This window comes from Dermochelys coriacea, chromosome 2 (assembly GCF_009764565.3).
Source record: "Dermochelys coriacea isolate rDerCor1 chromosome 2, rDerCor1.pri.v4, whole genome shotgun sequence".
NCBI classification, from domain to species: Eukaryota; Metazoa; Chordata; order Testudines; family Dermochelyidae; genus Dermochelys; species Dermochelys coriacea.
The window spans coordinates 178,056,645-178,077,916 of NC_050069.1; the positions used below are offsets into that span (position 1 = coordinate 178,056,645).

Consider the following 21,272-nt stretch of genomic DNA (forward strand, 5'->3'; position numbering starts at 1 on the left):
TGTTAATAAAATAAGATCAGTGGATAGAATGGCACTATAATGGAACTACCAGAATCATCTCTATTCTCCCTCTGATTTCTTTATCTGATAAAAGTTAACCGGACTAAGCTAAAACAATTAAAAACACACCCTTTTCGCACATCAAGACAAGGACCTAGGTTTTCAAACCATTTAAATGTTGATGAAAATGTCAGTTTTTAAACAACCATTGTCCCCACTTTTCAGCCTGGCCCCAAAAGATATGTTCTCCTTTTGCCTCTAAAGGCACTCAGCCAGCAAGCAATAGCCAGTCCACTAGCTGCGAATTCTAGTTTAGCAAACTGTCTGTGGTGTATCGGACCAACACTTGCAGAGTACTGTCACTCAAAAGCACCAGATTCACAAAAAAATTAACAATAAAATGATCTAAAACACTAATTCTGATCATCTTCATTATAACACCGAAGCAACAATGTTTGAAGGAGACTAGTGTAATGAGTGCAACATTTATCTAAATTCATATAAGCCTAAAGACCCAGAAGGGGAAAAATACTTTTACATACACACAAACACACCATATATATATATATAAGAAATATATAATGTGTAGGAAGGCTCTGTGCTACAGAAGAAAAATATATGTCATGTGATGCAAAATGATTATGGTAAGTATTGTTCCTGTAAATCAAATTAGCAAATTTAACATGATATGTTGGCAGGAAATTTACAGTACTCCTACCCCTGGACTGCTGTCCCATAAAATAAAACTATGATTTATCAAATACATCAAACCAACATGACTGAATTCATAACATCCCTCTCTTCAAATTGGATCCATGTCCTTAAGAATGATTTGCCCTTACATGCATAACCACTACATATCATGAACAACAAATTTTGCAACTGACACAAAAGTGCACTTACAAGGGTTTGAAAATGTATATTCTACAAAATATTATTTAAAAAACAGAGATGTTAAAAAAATAGAATCTGAGTATAGGTTAAACTTGTTTAATAGGTTTCTACTGTTCTATAAAAATAGTCACTGTGGCCCTGATGCAGCAAGGTAATTAAGCATGTGCTTAAATGCCTTGATGAACTGAGACCTATAATTGCCTGCAGCTGTTTTTGCCAATTTTGCTCCAAGTAAAAAAGCAGTTTTTGCCAGTGAAAACATACTATAATGTGTGCATCACAGCACAAGTTATCTTGACTCCACTTTTCTGTGTTTCTCACTCAAATTCTGTAGGGCTTTATTTATACTCAAGTTGTAGGGTCCCTGGTTTTATTTGAGGACTTTATAGAGAATAAAATGGAAAAGAGAGAATTATGGATATACACTAAAATAAGGTTTTTGATATATTTTCCTTTTTTTTCTGTTTAATTGATACAGAAAACTTGCTGGAGACTGAAACTTGGCAAGGACACAAAGGGTTTAATTCTTCAAACACTTGATACTGAGCATACTGGTTATTGCCATGATGTGATGGATGCAGTATTAGAAATAAACCAAAAGGACAGAAACAGAATTTTGATTTCTAAGGGGGTTTTCAAGGCAGTAAAATCTATATCAAGTCGTGCCTGCGAGATCAGACCCTTGGGTTTGACCCAACTCCTAATGAAGTCCCTGGCAAGAGTCTCAGTGACTTCAGTAGGAGATGGATCAGGCCCTTAGCCCTCCCAGGTGATTAGCATCTTTCTTAAATTGGGAAAATATAAATTCAGAGGGTACTTGCTAAGAGTTAATTTTTTAATGGCTTTAAACATAACAGGTAAGAAGGTAAAGCAAATCAAAGGCGTATTAAAAAGAAATCACCCTATTACCAAACATAGGACTAGAAAAAATCCTTGTAAAATAAGGCTATGTCTACACTACAGGTTACGTCAGCATAACTTTTCCCGCCAACACAGCAACCACCGTTCCCGGAGGCTGGAGTAGTTAAGCAGATGAGAAAGCTCTCTACCTTTGGCTTAAAATGGCTACATTAGAAAGCTTACAGCGGTGCAGCTGCGCTGCTATAAACTCTCTAGTGTAGCCATGCCCAAATCTCTGAGATCTGCCGAGTTTACTTTTTTTTTTTTTTTTTTTAAGCAGAACCTAAAGAAACTCCATCTTCTTTAATATCACAGGGCACAATCTTACTGCCTGATCTGACCGAGGACGCAGCAGACAAAAGGGATGCTGCTCTCCAGCTATTGTTGGGACAATTTGCATGAGGGAGATTATAGCAGTAGCAGTCAGGAGAGAGTCTCCAAGATATAGCCTGTCATCCCATATGGGCCATTAGCATACAAGAATCATCAAGACAATCTATTGCTGGCAAAAGTAGTGTGCTAGTAATGGAGAAATGCAGAGGAAAGACATCATGGAACATAAAACTGATTAAAATGCCTAGAAACATAAACAAGAACTCATGAACCAAAAACACTGAGGATTCTGAAGTGAAATTATCTGGAAAAACACCTGAGGACCAGCAATCATGCTAGATCCACGGTTACATAAGCCTCCCTTCCTGCTTGTTTTCTCCTGACATAAGTTTTTAGAAAGGGAATTCTTACTCCTGTCATTCTGTCAAACAAAAACATTCCTTCATGCAGACTTCTAGGAAGTCACTGGATTTTCCTTCTCCGCCTGCCTTTTCTTGGCACTTCAATTTAAAATCAGAGGGCAAAATGGTTATGGTCTACGTTCATCCCTGGAAATTCCACTGGTTTTAATTGTTACTCATGGATATATTTAGCTCTATATTTAGGCCTATGTGCAGTTTTACACGCAGGTTCATTCTGTAAAGTATAGCCACGGTCCATGAATAAAATGACTTTTCATGGATGGATTTACATGCAGAGAAAACGATCCAGGTATTATCGTTGTTCTACATAGAAGGTAGGTCTACACTGCACACTTCTTATGGCAGCATGTAGAATACATACACTGCCACACCCCATAAAAATAGAAGTGTAGACGGTGAGGCACTGCTCAGGTGAGTAAAGACATACCTGAATCATTAGGGCACTGGTGGGCAACCCGCAGCCATCTGGGTAACTGATTGCAGGCCACGAGATATTTTGCTGACATTGACCATGCACAGGCACAGCCCTCCACAACTCCCAGCGGCCGCAGATCGCTGTTCCCGGCCAATGGGAGCTGCAGGAAGTGGTGGTCAGCATGTCCCTGGCGCCCGCCACTTCCCGCAGCTCCCATTGGCCAGGAACGGCAAACTGCAGCCATTGGGAGCTGTAGGGGGCTATGCCTGTGCATGGTCATTAGCAAAATGTCCTGCAGCCCACAATCAGATTATCCTGATGGGCCTCATGTGGCCTTCGGGCTGCAGGTTGCCCACCACTGCCTTAGGGTATGTGACCCTTGGAGCCCTTTAACACCAACTAGCAGAGGGCCCACCACACCGTAATTCATATCCGGCCTGATGTACTCACTACCTCCAACACATTGTTGTCATAATATGTATCAAAAAGGTGGCAGGTAAGTTATGTAAACTGGTGACACAGTAGTCCTGAAAATCACTGTGCGATGTACGTGTGGGTTGTGCTCAAAGAGTTATATATGTGCGCTGGAAATTTGTTCTTAAAATGTGTTTGGGAGGCAGTGCATAAAACCAGACTGCCCTAGGCAAAGGAATGTGGATTTTCCTGTCTGACCAGCTTGACTAAAGGCAAAAGACAGTGAAAGTACATTTACATAGAAGTCACACAAAGCAATCAAGTGAACAAGCAGTGGAGGAGACTGGGAGACAGAATCTGCACCACCAGATGTCTTTCTGGCCCTTGAGATAAAGCCAACGGGGAGCAAAAAGACATTAAATTATCCATCACTTAAGAGACAAAAAAGGCCAAAGCTCTTGGAATCTGTGAAAGATGGATCCTTCAACCATATGTGTTGAAGACTCTGGGATCTGACATGGTGAGAAGTTGCATGAAACCAAGACTGTAATCTGTTAAGCTTTAGACACTAGAAAGCGTTTTATTTTGTTTTTTTTTGTAACCATATCTTCCCCTTTTCTCTTGCTTATATCACTTATATCTCTTCCTTAATAATAAACTTATTCTTGTTTTATTACAAAACCATCTCACTGCTGTGTATTAAAGTGAAGTGTGAGTCTTCAGTTAACTTTACAGAGTAGTGTGTGTTCCATCTCTTCGGAGCCAGGGAACTTAATTTTTGTGAGTGTCCAGTCTCTGGGGGAACTTGGGAACTAGGGTTCACTGACTGCCATCTGCAAGGCAATGTTTTTTTTAGACTGGCAGAGTCTCAAATAGTTTGCTGGCAAGGCAGACAGGCTGGAGTGTCAGGGCGCTGACACAGCTTAGTCACAGCAAAACTCTCACTTATGGAGGCAGAGGGTAACACAGCAGTTTACAGTTCCGGGTGTCCTGAGCAGACATTCCAAGATATAGACTTTACACAGCTCCCTACACATCCAAACAGTGCCTTCCCCATCTACACTGCTATTTTTGGCAGCGCAGTGTTCTACTGCCAGAGTCTTTTGCTGCAGGGAAAGGCTCTGGCAGTGGGGAACGGCTCCGGCAGATGGAGGCAATGAGGAAAGGCACCTGCTACTGGAGCCTTTTCCCACTGCAGGGAGCTGCCAGATCCTTTCCCCACTGCAGGGAAAGACTCCGGCAGTGGGGAGGCAACAGGGAAAGGCTCCACAAGTAGGAAGCAGTCAGAAAAGGCTCCAACAGCTTCCCCTCTGCCAGACCCTTTCACTGACACATATTGGCACACACCAAAGTGTGAGTTCAGCCTGCTTTTCACAGTGGCATGTAGCTACACCTACCCTGCACACCCCCACCAGTGGTGTGCAGCGTAGAGGTAACTAAAGAATAAACAGACCAGTTTGTAACTAAAAGGCCCAGTCCTGTTCCCACTGAAATGATCAGAAAAGCTCCCATTGACTTCACTGAGAACAGAACTGGTCACAAAAGAGAAAGCAGAGAACACTAAGGGCCTTGATCTGCCCTTAGAAGCAGATAGGTATGGCTCCCACTGACTTCAAGTCAACAAGGGTCATTGAGATTTAAAGGCAGATTACAAACCACACTTATGTGCCAGCCAGGAAGGGTGGGAACATATGCACTTGCAATTACAGGAACCTCCACTTGCAAAATGAATGTAATATGAAAAACAAATTACAGATCGCTCTGTGGTAGCTTAACCTGTTCACCCATAACAACATGAACTCAGGTAGGTAAATGTGTTACTAATCTAACTCAAATATGACTTCATCATGCTTAAGCTTCAAACTGTATTCCACTCTCACAAGAATATTTTCCCACTGCCAACTCCCCTAGATGTAGATATATAAAAAAGGATAGAGTATAAGGTTCATACCTAGTATAACCTATGGACACACAATAAATAAAATTCTGGGTTTACATGCTAGTAAATTTATTTTTAAATGATTATTATTTAACTTTATTCCAACTGGGTTAAAAATTTCCATTGTTATTGTTATATTAACTCTCAGTTCTCCCATAGGTAAATCAAGGGGGAAACTAACTTAATTTTCCACTTGAAACCATGTTCTCCTAATAACTTTAGTGTTAACATTTCTGCTAAGACAATCACTGCTTTCAATTTTCCCCTCCAGCTATGACTGTTCACAGCCACAGTTTGTTAGGAGGACATACTGAACTTCAAACTTTTCTGAAAATGCCACAACTCTAATCCACAAATTAATCCAAATAAAGTTAGTATGCACCTGCTCTGAAACCTAATGCTTCTTCTATGTATTCGGTGAAGTTGTCCTGTTCTCTTGTTAGTTATTAGTCTGAATCACATCCTGTTTGGTTGTGGGGGGTTTTGTTTTTTGGGTTTTTTTTAATTCAACTAATGATACTCAAAAAAAACTCAGTTTTTATTTCAAAAATTGTATAGCTAAACATGGTTCACTTCTCTGAATACCTCTGCAGATTTCTTTCTAAACAAACCCACACATAACACACACACCAGCCTTACTGCACAACTTAGACTTAAAACAAACATTTGTAATGCTGTTTTCCAACGCAGAAACAAATCAACAATGTGAAGAAGTGTAGAGTTTATATTAACTCCAGAGAAAAAAAGAAGCTCAATATATCTTCATTAAAAAGTAAGTGAAATATGAAAAAGTTAGTAAGGAACAGGAGGGGAAGTTCAACCTTTAGCTGAACTATTACAAATGGCAAAAATAAATTCAGAGGGAGGGGGTAAGTGAAGGGGAGGATGTGAGAGCTGAGATCGTGCAGCATTTTTTGCAATAGTTCCATCTAGTTTGTTCACTTCCAGATGACTTATAGTGAGTTTACAGACAAGGCAAGAACACCTGACAGAGGATATTACAAAGACATCCTCACTGTGAATCTGTCATCTCTTCAAGTCTTGCTTCCATCATTGAACTTGAAAGAAAACAGGAAGGAAGTCAAAAAAAACAACCAACCACCAAAAACAAGCTTTTTAAAAAACTCTGACTATTCAGACCATGACCAAAAAGAAACATCTTATTTGAAACACATTTTCCTATATTCTATAATCTTTTTATTAACGCATTGAGTTCCTCAACCTATGCTATTTTAACAAGCACGTGCGCACACACACACACACGCAAATAATTACTTTTTCTGTTTACTTAAAATAATTAAGCAGGATTTCCTGAGAACATGATTTTCAAATTAGGGACAAACCAATCTGAAGATGCGTTGTTTCCTTTACCACAGGAAATGTAGTGGATTTGGTTTAAAACCCAATTTAAATATCAATTTAAAAACTGGGAGTTCTTATCTGTGACTGGGCTATGGCAATTAAAAAAGATGGGGAAAGCACTGCACATACATGTATTTAGCTGTTGAAAATACCTTTTAGAAATGTTACATTTAATGACTCTCTAGTGCATGTCTGGGATTTCTTTGTAATCTTCTTGAGCAACGTAATATTTTGGCAAGATACCAAACCTGCTCAGTTAGCAGTAGTAGAGAAAAAGAAAGGCAATAATGGGAATTTGTTGTCTTTTTTTATTATTAGTTTTATAAAATTTAAACAAAGAAAATCTTGATCTACATTAACTTCGCCCCTGTTGCTGCATTCCAGAAATTTAGCACAGATTTGCATGTGCTTCTTTCCATATCAGCCCTTACCTGGCCTAAACAATTATTGTGCACGTGCTGACCAGCTGTGAAAGAAAGGGGGTGGGGAGCAGTTACAGAGCTTTGGATTTGGAAAGCAGAAAGCTGAATTTCCTGGCTCACCCTGTGGCCCACTTAATGTCTTCAGTCAGATGACCAGCAGAGGCGAGTAAATTACACAGAAGCATATACTGAATGTCAAGTTGTAGATTATACCCATATCCCGTCTCTCTTTCTGATCATGATAGTCTTGATTTAAGAGAACTGCATTCTAGCTAGACAAATCTTAGCTTTTTAATACTCCCCATGGCTCATGTCAGTAGAAAGACAGATTTGTGTAAGCAGCTAAGAGTCTGCATAAAAATGCTCCGTTTTAACAAGTTGGTATTCTTTGTTTACAAAGCTGACTTCCTTTCCTTTTTCCTTTCATTTTAACATATAACTGGGATATATTTCAATGTAGCTGTATAATTTGAAAAAACATCCAAACATACAGTTAAATGAACAGCTTTTTTGGATTTTTTTTTTAAAAAACACAGATTTAAAGATTTTTAAAAAGTAAAAGCTATGACAAATGAATAATTTGTCTAGATAGTGTAATGGGATATACTTTTCCAGACACTGGAACTATTATTTTTAACATTTGTTTATAAGGAATGTGTTTACAGAGATGTGTTCTTAAAGGGAGTATCAAACATAAGCTTCAGAGATGTTACAGAATTAGAGAAAACCATATGGTTTGTTTTTCATGTTTGCTCTAATTTTTGGTACATATATCATTGGGGGGGAAATTATACTTTACAACAAGAATGACTGAAAACAAATTCTTGACTTATTTCATCTTTTTAGGTTATTGTTTCCAGATTTGCTCTTCCTTTAATCCATTTTCCCATCCCATCTTCTGTTTGTTTGTGGCTAATGCTCATGGCTGGGGAACAACATTAAATGAAAGAGGGGGATACAGTACAAACCACAGCTGATCACGAAAGTCTTGCCCAAATGGCACACAGACTTTCCAGTCCCATCCTTTCCCCTGTAACACACACACACACACACACACACACACACACACTTTTTGTTTGATTGTTTGGAGGTCAGCATTTTCACCTGGTACAGTAAAAGCCCTGTCACATTCAATGTTATAATTTCAGATCTGATGCTTTCCAGCAATGGTAGATTTTGAATTCATCGGCTTGTACAGCAGCTGTCTGCAATATGGGTTGATCAACTGTCCTTGTCTTACACTTCAAAAAATTTTTAAAAAACTGTGATAATCCCCCTAAGAGTGAAGCTGAAAAGCAGCATTACATTAACTCACATGTGGCAAGCACAGCATATCCTCTGACTGTGCTAAGGATGCCATTATGCCATTAACTTAACTAATCATCAACTTCAGTCGGTTATATTGCACTCACTTTCACAATGGTGTGGAGACACCCAGTCTGTGTTATTTTTATTATTATGACAACTATTCTTACATATTTATTTTAAAACATCTGCATGACAAACAAATGGATTTAAACAAAAAATTGCTGAGACAGAGTGAATATGACACTTGCCACACATTGCTTATTTATCTACGTTTTTCTTGGGGGGATGATGGGGATCCTGAGAGGTTGGGATGGAAAACTGAACCTTCTGTTGCTGTAAGTACAGTAAACTATGGGAACAATCTGCTGTAGATGGGGTGCAAAGTCTGATTAATAATGTCCAGTCTTTTGACTTGCAATTGTACTGATTTTTTTGTTTGTTTTTAACAGTGCACAGAACATTAGATAGATGCTACATCAATACAAAAACAAATAAATGTAGTGTATATTGTAGCATGTAGTAAATGCTTCTGTTGTGGCCACACAGTTGAATGAGAGAGCAAACACACACATTTCACTTAAAATTAGGGGATACATCTAAAACCACCAAACAAAAAGATTCAGATTGCAGGTCTGACCTCAGTTCATCCAATCATAATAGGGTGTTATAGCTCATATATTCCTCTATTAATGATCTCAGAAGGCGCAGGACCTATTATGGAATACTGCAACTTGAGTTGTATGGCTTCCCATGTCCAAAGGGATTCACAGTAAGATACCCAAAGACTATACAGAGAGTTCAAAGACGGAATAGTAGTATCAGCTGTGAAATTGCTTGCTTCTGCACAGTAAATGTGGACCCTTAATTGTTTCAGATGTTTGGATAGTTGAATTTTCCGATGAATTATTTTTTAATTATTTAGTTTTGCTTTGGTATAAAAGTGCCGTATACCAATATTGTTTATTTCCCTTCCTTTACAGGCACAAACTATACTGGTATAACTGCAACCATACTAAAGAGAGCATACCACTTTAAGTATAGTGGTGTAATTAAAGTTGCATAGTTTTTGTGTGCAGGTGAACCCTAAATTCCAGGTGCAAGATAAACGGATTTAAACTGATATAAATCCACATGGGTGTCTGCCCAGGTTTAAAATCACACCTTAAGTTAAACTGGTGGAATTTTATGTAGGATTAAGTTCTTAGAGACAACTGACCAGAAACTAAGTTGTGGTGAATGTGTCTCAGCTCTATTTTTGTCCTTTTTATCATTCAAGTATGGAAAGTCCCTTTGAAACCACAAGTACAAGAACACTATTCATCTTAGAGTTTATAAGAATTGGCAAAGCTAAGAAAACATGAAAGCAGCGGTGTTGTCAACACTCACAATTTTATCACAAATCTCACAATATTGAAAATGTATTTAAAGCCCCCAACTCCAGGGGTGATTATGTAAGAATTTCAGCTTTCATTATTATTTTTTTAAAAAGTAACTTTCTAACCCTCTTAGTTGTGGAGAAAAGATTGAAAATTTAACATCCCCCCCCCCCCCCCCGCAAAAGCTATAGTAGTGGAAGACACAGGCACCGGCTTCCTCCAGATTCTGGAGATACTCAAACCCCACTCCACCCGCTCCACCCCAACCTCTTCCTTCAAGCCCCCACCCTGCCTCTTCCAGTCCCTGCTCCGCCCCAGGTCCCATCCCCACCCTTTCTCCCAAGCCCCTGCCCTGCCTCTTCCCGCCCAGTTCCACCCTTCCCCAAGTGCGCCCCAGAACAGCTGATCACAGTGGGCAAGAGGCACTGGGAGAGAGGGGGAGGAGTTGATCGGTGGGGCCGCTGGCGGACAGGAGACACTAGGCGAGAGACGGGGGAGCTGAGCACCTATGGTAGAAGACAAATTGAAAGACCCAAAAGTTGTTATTTTTTAATACTCTCATGATTTTGAGGATCCTGACACATGATTTCTGAAAGCTTTGGGGTTGGTAATACCAAAGTAGATAACTTGCACATCAAGATTTATTAACACATTTGTTGTTTAGTAGCTATTTTTCAAACAAATATCTGAACCTCATTTCACTATGTCATTAGTAAAGATACGAGTCCATCACAGAGGTCACGGATTCTATGATTTTTGGTGATTTCCGTGACTTAAGTACTGCCCCCAAAGCGGCAGGAATTGAGCTGTCAGGCCCCTGCGCACCACCACCCTCCTGGGCAGCAGAGCTGGGGCTTCCATGAATTGTTGTTTATTGACCGCAACCTGTCTATGACATTTACTAAAAATGATCCTGATAAAATCTTAACCTTAGTCATTAGCAAGTCTTAAAGTTGTACTGATACCTCAAGAAAAAGTTTGAAAAACATTCTTCAGGGACAATTCTGCTTTTTATATATTTTATATATATATTGTCTGCTTTCTCCCTTCCTCTTTTTTTTATTACTGAAGAGTATTTTCTATAAAACCAAAACATTGCACAGTTTCTTAGGAGAGCATTGTCGCAACTTCTTATTCCTTATGAAATTCACCCCTGTGACACTCAAGACCTTTTATTGTACTCAAGTTATACTGAGGTCTTGTTTTAAAGTCTTAAATGGGACTTGAGTGGTGAATTAAGCCTTTTAAAGCCTTTCTCCTAGGGAGTCAACTCCACCCCAAATGACATCCTAATTTTCCATCTGGGACATCATATGAACATCCATGAGCTCCCTGGGACAGGTCTTGTCCTTTAATCATTTGTACATCACCTATCATAACGGGGCCCTCATCCCCTAACTGAGGATTCTAGGCACTACAGCAATTCAAATATAATAATAATAAACAACAACAATTGATTGTATTATCACAAACTGATATTATGACTTCAAGTGCAGAACAATAAGCAAATATCCACACAGGACAGGGCCTAGAGGTCCCATTTGGTTTCTGGCAAGCACAGAGTCTGACCCAATAACCCCTTTATCCCAGATGGCAATGTCCTGATCCTAGTATGTACATTCTGGTTCACCAAAGAATGTCACATGAGGCCTTAAATGAAAGTCGGGGTCACAGTGCTCATTAATATCATTGTGCACTGTTTGTACAGGTACTATGTAAAGAGCTAGGTATATATACGTTCTCAGTGTCTGCATGAAGGGGTGAGTCACCAAAAGAAGTGAAAAAAAAAGGTTTTATGTCAGATAAGATATATTTATTCACCTGTTTCTCTCTTGGGAGATTAAGCACTGTAAGCAAACACACTGGATGCACATTTGCATATGAAGTCAACGAACAGATGTGAAGTTAACAGGGAAGAGGCATAAAGGAAAAATAAGCCATGGGTGGTTATCCTGTCTCTGAGTACAGACTATGAGCTTTGGAGAGTTCAAGTTGAAAGCAAAGATGACAATTTCTTAAAGTAAACTAACAATGTGTTTATATTCATGAAAACAGGATCTCAGCCAATTTTGGTTGAAATACTGAAGAGGACTTTGGGAGTGAGATAAACTTCTTTAGGCAGGAAGTTAAACTGATAGTTAAGTTTAGTCTCTAGAAAGCTTGTTATGATTTTGTTTTACATGTAGCCATTTGTTTCCAATATTCTTATTTGCTACCACTTGAACCTTTGATAACAAACTTATTCTGGTTTTCACTATGAATATATCCAAGTGCTGTGATATTAAGCAAGTTGCTGATCCTGAGTTGAATCATACAAACTCATGTGTACACTGTTCCTCTGGGGAACAGCAAACCTGGTATTTCTGTGATTGTTCAGTGGATAAGGAACTGGACTCTACAGGGGAATGGTTCAAGAGGGCTTGGGGACTGAAGTATACCTATTGTTAACCTGCAAAGCAAAGTAAGGGCTGGCAGAGACCAGCGTGTATGGGCGGCTAACAGGCTGGTGGTGTCAGGGAGCTGGCACCCCAGTTAAGCACAAGCAAGACTCCCTCATGCTGAGGTGGAGAGTAACAAGGTGACTCATAGTCCTGGGTACCCTGAGAAAGGTCTCACGGAGTTATTACTGTAATAATATCTTATTATTTGCATTAAAATAGTGCTTACAGGCTCTACTGTGTAGGGCACTGTACACATGGATCAATACAGTCCCTGCCCTGAAGAGCTCAGAATCTAAACAGACAAGATAGGCTAAGGTAAGAGAATGGAATTATTGGCCCCTATTAACAGATGGAAAACTAAGGCATAGAGAGAAACTAAAGTGACTTACTCAAAGTCACACAGTCCAGTGACTTACCCAAGGTCACAAAGAGTGTCTGGGATAGATATAGGATTTGAGACAATATCTCCTGAATTCCAGTCCAGTCCCTTAATCACAAAACCATCTCTTCATCTCCCTTTAGTTCCCCTCCTTCTTAACTCTCAGAGATGTACAAGGTTTTGCCAAATCAGCATTTTCTGATGGAAAAATATTCCATCAGTAAATTTCCACCCAGAGTGACTGAAAGTGACATAATTTTGGTCAGTTTCACTGCTATACACCAGTGAATAGCAGTCATGAAACTGATTTCCAAAAACTCAAATTGTTGCAGACTGTAAATTATGTTTCCTAACTAGATTCTCTCTCTCTCTCTCGCTTAAATACACACACACCCCATTATATACAGTGAATAAACATCAGTCTTTCATGATTCACATAGAAATGCTATTATAATTTGAATGGTCCCCGCCCCAAACTTCATTTGATAAGGATATGAACTTAAACTTAGTTGTCTTTATATAAGAAAAGCACCAAATCAAATCCTATAATCCTTTTAAAATATTACAATCTTATATTACAGAAAGAAACGGGAGTGTACAAAGCAAAAAATATAATTCATTATTATGTAGTATTTGTCTTCCAGTAGAGTTTAGAACAGAATCAAGCTCCACTGTGCTGGGCACTGTACAAAATTAAAAGGCAGCCCTATTCCCCAAAGAACAAATTTAGTTACTTGTATACTACAAAAAGAAAAGGTTGTTTTGTTAAAATTATTATTCATGGCCAGAACTCTGTAATCACTATCATAACCACACAGCCCAAGGATAAATTTGACAAGGTCAGAAGAATTTTCTCTATTTGTATGAAACATTAGCAGACAGGATGACTTTGGCATGCATATTTTATATTCCTTGTCTTGATGCTACATTTGAAAATGCATTATAACTCAGCTGATGCTTCTCTACCTAACACACCTAACACTATATCACAATGTTGTTTGTTTATATTGTGGCTAATATACATCACAGAGGATTGTTAAAATACAGAATCACAACAACTCATTACAGAACCATTAAAATGGAGAGTTAATTAAAGGTTGAGTTTATGACCATTTTTATTTATGATATACTTAAAAGGTCTGTTTTTTTTAAGGAAGCTAAGTTATGTTTTTCACCCAGACTGTCATGAATACCATGAATGTCAAGCCTGGTCTTTCATAATTTTGCTGGAAGACCTCTTGGGTGTCTCAGAAATGTGTAAGTCTCAAATATTCACTGAAGATGAATTTAACAAAAATATCCCAAACTTGCATTATGCTCTGGAGTCAATTTGTTATAAACAAAATGGGTTTTCTAATTTGACTAAAAAAATCCCATCCTCTCTCAAGGGCTCAGTGTTCAGTCTTTTGACTCTTGGGGTGTCCTAATTTCACAGTTTGCCAGTCACGATAAAGTCTTCCAAGGTCGATAGACCTTGGATTTTTAATTTAAAAATAAAGAGCAGAAAAAAATAGCCTTAATGGTGACAAAAATCTTTCAGGTCTTCTTTATACAGTTTAAAGAAACAGGAGAGAGAAACTATTTCTTTCCCCTTTGTAGCTCACCTGTAAGATTCCTTAATGATCCCATTCTAATGTAAATATACCTATGGTGGAATAAGACTATTATTATTTTATAATGATAAAACTTAGTTTTTATCTAGTGTTTTTCACTAGTAGCTCTCAAAGCAATTTACAAAGGATCATTATCAGTATCATTATCCCCATTTTATAGATGGGGAAACTGAGGCACAGAGCAGCGACATGACTTACCAAACACCACTCATCAAGCTAGTGAAAGAGCCAGGAACAGAATCCAGGTCTCCCAATGCAGTATTCTATTCACTAGGAAACACTGCCTCAACGTACCTTATATCAGTGTAATCTGTGTATGTGAAAACACAAGAGGAGTTAACTCCCAAACAACTAAGGATTAGATTCAAATTTCAGTTTAAGGAATTTTTTATTTTTAAAGATAAGACTGTCTCCCTTCCCTAACAATTTTGTTGTTCTTTCTCTGGTCTTACAATACTAAGCTCTCTCCAATAGCAAGCTCTAAAAAGTTAGGACACATCAGAAACATCTAGACTAGGAAAAGAGGCTTTTAAAAAAAAAATCAAGTTAGCTAATCAATTGGAAACACCGCCCACCACTATGCCTAGATGCAGTTTCCCTTGACAATCATGTTTGTTGGTTGGGATTGACCCTATGCTGCCTCCTTGCAAAGGTGTTAAAACTGCATCTAAAGTAACAGGGGGCCAGATCCCCACCTAAAGTAAAGTGTATTAGCTCCTCTGACCTCAACTGCTATAACAATTTACAGAAGGTGAGGCTCTAGCCTTAGGGGTATGCCTAGGTTAGAGTTTTAGCTCCTGTTGTAACTCAAACTCAAATTGCTTAACACTTTTGTAAGTGCTATATATACACACCAATATAGTACAAGCTCCTAGCATTGATGCAATTATAAGGCCCTTATATTGGTAGCGATTATTTCTGTCAATTTATGGAATTCTACATGCTTTTTCTAAATGGTAATGCATGCCACTTTTTAAAAAAAACACCCTTAAGAAGTATGAAGAGTTTAGAAAAGAATGGTAGATATTAATTACAGGATAATTTGGCCTTCATGCATTGTTTGATAATCACTGTACAGATCAATATGCAGTCTCTGTTTCTGCACTCAGCTGCCCACCAGTAAAATTAGAGGATATACATAATCCAGTTGGGTGCAGTTATATAACCAGTGAGCTCAAGCAACAGGGTAGTTACAGGTAAAAACATTAAAAGGAAAAAAGTTTATTAGACAAAAATATTACACACAGAGTAACAGGATGTTATTTTGCAAAATGCCATATATACTGTATCCCATTTATATGAAAAAGCAGTTTATATTCTGATAATTTACTTCATTCAGCCTAAACAGCAGCTCAGAAATACATGCTGCAACATTACTAGATTACATGAATGACATCTAGTGGACAGACCTTTTCATAACTATTAAGAGCTTCTAGACAAACTTTTCAGTCTTCATGCTCAGAAAGCAAGCACCTGAACTGAGGTCAGAGCAAATTTTCCTATTATTAATTATTATTTTAAATTTTTCCTTTCCCACAAACACAATATAACCACGCAGATATCTACCATTCCTCTCTAGCCCTAAAATGGAGAGAGATTGGCCACAAATCACAGTGTTACCAGCTCCTTACATTATTATCAAAACTGACATAAAAAAAAATGTTTCCACAATTGTGTGTGTTCTTAGACTTTGAGATGCATCAGTTCATATTTATTTCAGTATCTCATCTTTATTTTATTCACTAGTGTTCTTCCAAGTTCTTTTCTCCTAGTGTTTGAGCAAGATTTGACTCTTAGGGAGACATGCTGTGTTGCTGTTAGTTACTTGCAAGGCCCCGCACACGTTACCACTCAACAGAAGGGCAACAGGGCACTGGTGTCGAAAGAAGGGATACTATATCAGAACTCTCGCATTTCTCATTGGTTACATGTACCATAACAAAAAAACAGATAAGGAACTTTAAGCCATTATAGGGCCCTGTTGAGCTGCACATGGAGGGGATGATCTGTGCATTAATTTGTTCCCCTCTACTTGCAAGCAGATGTGGGTCAGCCACATCTGCAGCAATACTCTCTCCCCAGCATCCCATCCCCTAGACACTGCAGGGATTCCTCCTTGAGTCCAGAGGACCACAAGTAGAAAGGGCCAAGGCCAAAGGGATGCACCAGCCCATTCCACCAAAACCTGCCACAATTTTGAGGAATCCAAAAGGAACTCATTTTATGTATATATATCTATATCATGGAGCTGAAGAGCGCAACGAGGGAAGGGGGCCATAAACCGATGTGACATACCACTTACAATATAAAAGGAGGCATTGTTCTCAGGGAGGGGCCGACTATCATCACTTGTAAGCAGGATGTGCAGGAGAGAGAGGGCAGGAGGCACTCTACACAGCTTGAAATGCTGAAAAACCTCAGACTCACAGAAGGGGTGAGATCAGACATGCAGAGGGGAAGACCCAGGGCTATGTTATTTTTCAGGGGTCTGTAACTCTCAAGTTGACTCCCACAGTAAAGTTTCTGTGGTCAAGAAATTCCTTTGTGTTCCTTGCTTACCTACCACATCATCCCCAAAGGAGTTAAACTAGAAGCCCAGAGAGCCAACAACCTTAGGAGGACGCTAGGAGAGTATATGAAAGTGATTCAGAAGTTTGGGGAAGTCTGAAGCACTGATTTCAGAGTCTAGGGTGGTTGGACTGCAGAGTCCCATGTTCCAAGGAAGGGAATCAGACAAGAGGTTCTAGCCCAGGGATGTGGCCTATAGACCAAGAGCTTAGGGTTGCAAACTTTCTAATTCCAGAAAACTGAACACCCTTGCCCCGCCCACTGCACGCCCTTTGTGAAGCCCCACCACCGCTCAGTCCATATCCCCCCCCCATCGCTTGCTCTCCCCTACCCTCGCTCACATACTCATTTTCACTGCAAGGCGCAAATAGGCATATTTATTGTTTTGACAGATGTATTATGCTAATTTCAGGTTTTATTTGTTACAGGACGCTAGAGCTGACAGCAAAATAGTCAAAAAGGGTAATTTTTTAAAAAACTAAATTTCACAAAAGTTTTCATGATTCTTTCCCGCCCCCTTCCCATTTTTTGTAACCAGCTCCATGATTTTTGTTCACTGAAGTTATTGTAATTTTTAGGGCTGTCGATTAATCACAGTTAACTTACGCAATTAACTCAAAAAATTAATCGTGATTAATCGCACTGTTAAACGATAGAATACTAATTGAAATTTATTAAATATTTGTGGATGTTTTTCTACATTTTCAAATATATTGATTTCTATTTTCTATTAAAACACAGAATACAAAGTGTATATATTATATTATTTTATTACAAATATTTGCACGGTAAAAATGATAAACAAAAGAAATAGTATTTTCAGTTCACCTCCTACAAGTACTGTATTGCAATCTCTTTATTGTGAAAGTGTAATTTACAAATGTAAATTTTTTGTTACATAACTGCACTCAGAAACAAAACTGTATAACTTTAGAGCCTACAAGTCCACTCAGTCCTACTTCTTGTTCAGCCAATTGTTAAGACAAACAAGTTTGTTTGAGGAGATACTGCTGACCGCTTCTTATTTACGTCATCTGAAAGTGAGAATAGGCATTTGCACAGCACTTTTGTAGCCGGTGTTGCAAGGTATTTTCATGCCAGATATGCTAAACATCCATATGCCCCTTTCATGCTTCGGCCACCATTCCAGAGGATATGCTTCCATGCTGATGACGCTCGTTAAAAAAAAATGCGTTAATTAAATTTATGACTGAACTCTTAAATTTATGACTGAACTAAATTTATGAATGTCTCCTGTTCTGTTTTACCCACATTCTGCTATATATTTCATATTATAGCAGTCTCGGATGATGACCCAGCACATGTTCGTTTTAAGAACACTTTCACAGCAGATTTGACAAAATGCAAAGAAAGTACCAATGTGATATTTCTAAGGCTAGATACAGCACTCGACTCAAGGTTTAGGAATCTGAAGTACTTTCCAAAATCTTTAACGCATCTAGCAAGTAAATACCTTGCAATGCCAGCTACAACAGTGCCATGCGAACGCCTGTTCTCACTTGCAGGTGACATTGTAAACAAGACGTGAGAAGCATTATCTCCTGCAAATTGTAACCAAACTTATTTGTCTGAGCGATTGGCTGAGGTAGGACTGAGTGGACTTGTAGGTTCTAAAATTTTACATTGTTTTATTTTTGAATGCAGTTATTTTTGTACATAATTCTACATTTGTAAGTTCAAGTTTCATTATAAAGAGATTGCACTACAGTACTTGTATTAGGTGAATTGAAATATACTATTTCTTTTGTTTTTTACAGTGCAAATATTGTAATCAAAAATAAATATAAAGTGAGCACTGTACACTTTGTATTCTGTGTTGTAACTGAAATCAGTATATTAGAAAGTGTAGAAAACATTCAAAAATACTTAAATAAATGGTATTCTATTGTTGTTTAACAGTGTGATTAATTGCGATTAATTTTTTTAATCGCTTGACAGCCTCAGTAATTTTGTGTGTGGCATTAGGACCACACATTATCACTGCTGCAATGAGTCCATTAAAGGCCCACTTCTAAAGCCCAAATACAAATCCATAGAGCACAACCACAGAAATGTACACGTGTCCAGATACCCATATAAATAAATCTGTAGAAGAGGACTCCCACACGTATATGCAGATACACACATGTATTCATGTGTACTCATCTAACATGCACTAAAACATATACTTCCACTTTATTTATTATTACAATTGTTGTTTAGTGCCTAGAGACCCCAACTAAGCTCAAGGCTCAAGGATGGTAGATGCTTGAGATACACATATAAAGAGAGACTCTGCAACAAAGAGTTTATAATGTAGCTAGACAAAGGTGGGGAGAAATGTATTATACATTGGCTCTTCTGCAATTATTAGCCAACAACATTCACCTTTTAAGAAATAATACATTTCTTTTAGAGTTCCTGTCTCTTTTAAAAACTTGTTATGGATGAATACACACATATTTTGTCATCAATTTTTTTGTGCACAAGCCAGCAAAAGGAATAAAAGTCAAAGAGTTAGGCTGCAAATTTTATTCACACAGGTATACACATGTGGTAATACAACATCTCCCTATACAAAGGCGCACAGTCTCTTACACACCTATGTGTATGTGTGGGATATGTGGCGTGGATGGGGATGCAGGGGGAGGCAGAAGGCTACAGGTGCATGAGGATGTGGGGGGTAGAGGGACATAATTGGAGGGCAGCAGCGTATGGAGGTGAATGGGGTGCAGGGCTGTGCTGGGGTGAGGGACATGGGGTGGCGGCTCTTGGAGGTGGAGAGGATGGGTGGGAGAGCATTATAAGGGATAGAGGGCTGGGATAAGTAGGTGTGAGGGGCAGGGTGGGATGCAGCCTCATTCTCAGCACTCAGAGATGGTGATACATACCTCCAACTCCTGGGTGTCAGAGATGGGGCGACAGACCAGGGTTCGCCGCAAGGCACACACCGCAACTCAAGCCCAGCTACAAGAGGCACGCAAGGAGGACAAGCAGGCCAGCAGCAGTGGGAGAGGAACGTACCACGACCCCTCCACAGCTGCCTGCTTGGTGCGCTAGTTTGTCCCCTACCCTTCCCTGGCCAATGGGAGCTGCGCCTGCGGGTGAGGCAGCACCCAGAACCCCCCCGGCCACCCCTAAGCCGAGGAGCCAGACATGCCGACTGCTTCCTGGGAGCTGTGTGGCACAGCAGCTAGCAGAGAGCCTGCCAGTCCCGTTACGTGACAGCGCCAACAAGTCAATGGCCCAGTCAGCAGTGCTGACGGAAGCCGCCAGGATCCCTTTTTGGACTGGGTCAAAAACCGGACACCCGGTCACCCTACCAGAGCTAAAAACAGTGACTAGACTCTACCCAGACTCAATTCACTTGGAAGTACGTGGGACAGCTTGAAGGGGTCCAGTTGCAACAGATTGGCATCAATAGAGAGGGATACTAGGCCAGGTTGTAACAACTTCTATGCACATCATGGTGAGATTACTTCTCAAGAAGAGATGGGAGGTTCTGTCACCAGCTGCAACTGCTGCGAGCTTGCTCTAGAACATCTACACAAGCTTGTATAAGAACAACACAGAAACTTTGTGATCATCCCTCCTCCATCTCGGAGGTAAAATTCTTTCTCTGGGAAGTTTCTGTAACTCTTAGATTCAGCTTTTGGGTATGGATCATTTACTTAAAAGGAGGTTTAACTTTTACTAAAAATTGTTTGACCAATATGCGCTAATCACACCATGCTGGAGCAAAACTTGGGGAGCTGAGCATTTACAGAACAAGAAGAGACACATATGTTGAGGATACCCAACCTGTCATTAGGGACTGAAATCATTGTGGGAAAGAGACCACGTTTTCTTAGAGGAACAAAGTTTGTACTCTGTCCATCTGAGCCTAAATTTTTTTTTTAAATGTGAAATGGGCAGCTCCTAGAGCAGTGAACTTTTTCACTAACCAGAACAACATTTGAAGAGGAATGAGGAACCGTTGGTCTCCAGCGGTAGTTTAAATAGCCTGCAACTGAGTAACTATCTGGGCTAGCACAAGGTTGCCTAAGAGAAGCCCTGTACAACTAATAGGACTTTTCTGTGTTTCCTTCCTCTAGAATGCTTATATGTTGCTTTGACTCTAAGCAGGGCTATTTCCTCTGACAAATTCTATTCCGTACCAGACCGAGTCACATCTTTTGTTAGAACAGTCCATCTGAGGATCCACTGAGGCCCTTTAACAGAATAAATATCCAGAACCATCAAAAGGAAGAAAAGTTTACCCAAAGAAGGAAACTTATCAGATTGTCTAAGTTCTGGTCTTTTCTGATTCTGGCTCAAAGTAGTAAAAACTGTAGGGTCACAGGATGGAAGTGATCCCAGAGAAGATGAACTCAAAGCAGAATAGAAAAGAGTTGCATAGCTGCATTCTCTGGTGAAGCAAGCAGTGCTGCGCAGTTTGAAATTTCTGAATGGTTGACATTACTTTGGTTGTCCTGCCTACAGAGAA

The 21,272-nt window shown here is 39.3% G+C and overlaps 1 protein-coding gene across 14 annotated transcripts in view; it reads right to left on the reverse strand.

Annotated features, from left to right (window-relative positions):
- Positions 1 to 21,272, reverse strand: part of SUGCT (succinyl-CoA:glutarate-CoA transferase) — a 483,091-nt gene that overhangs the window by 350,651 nt on the left and 111,168 nt on the right. The window lies entirely within an intron of this gene.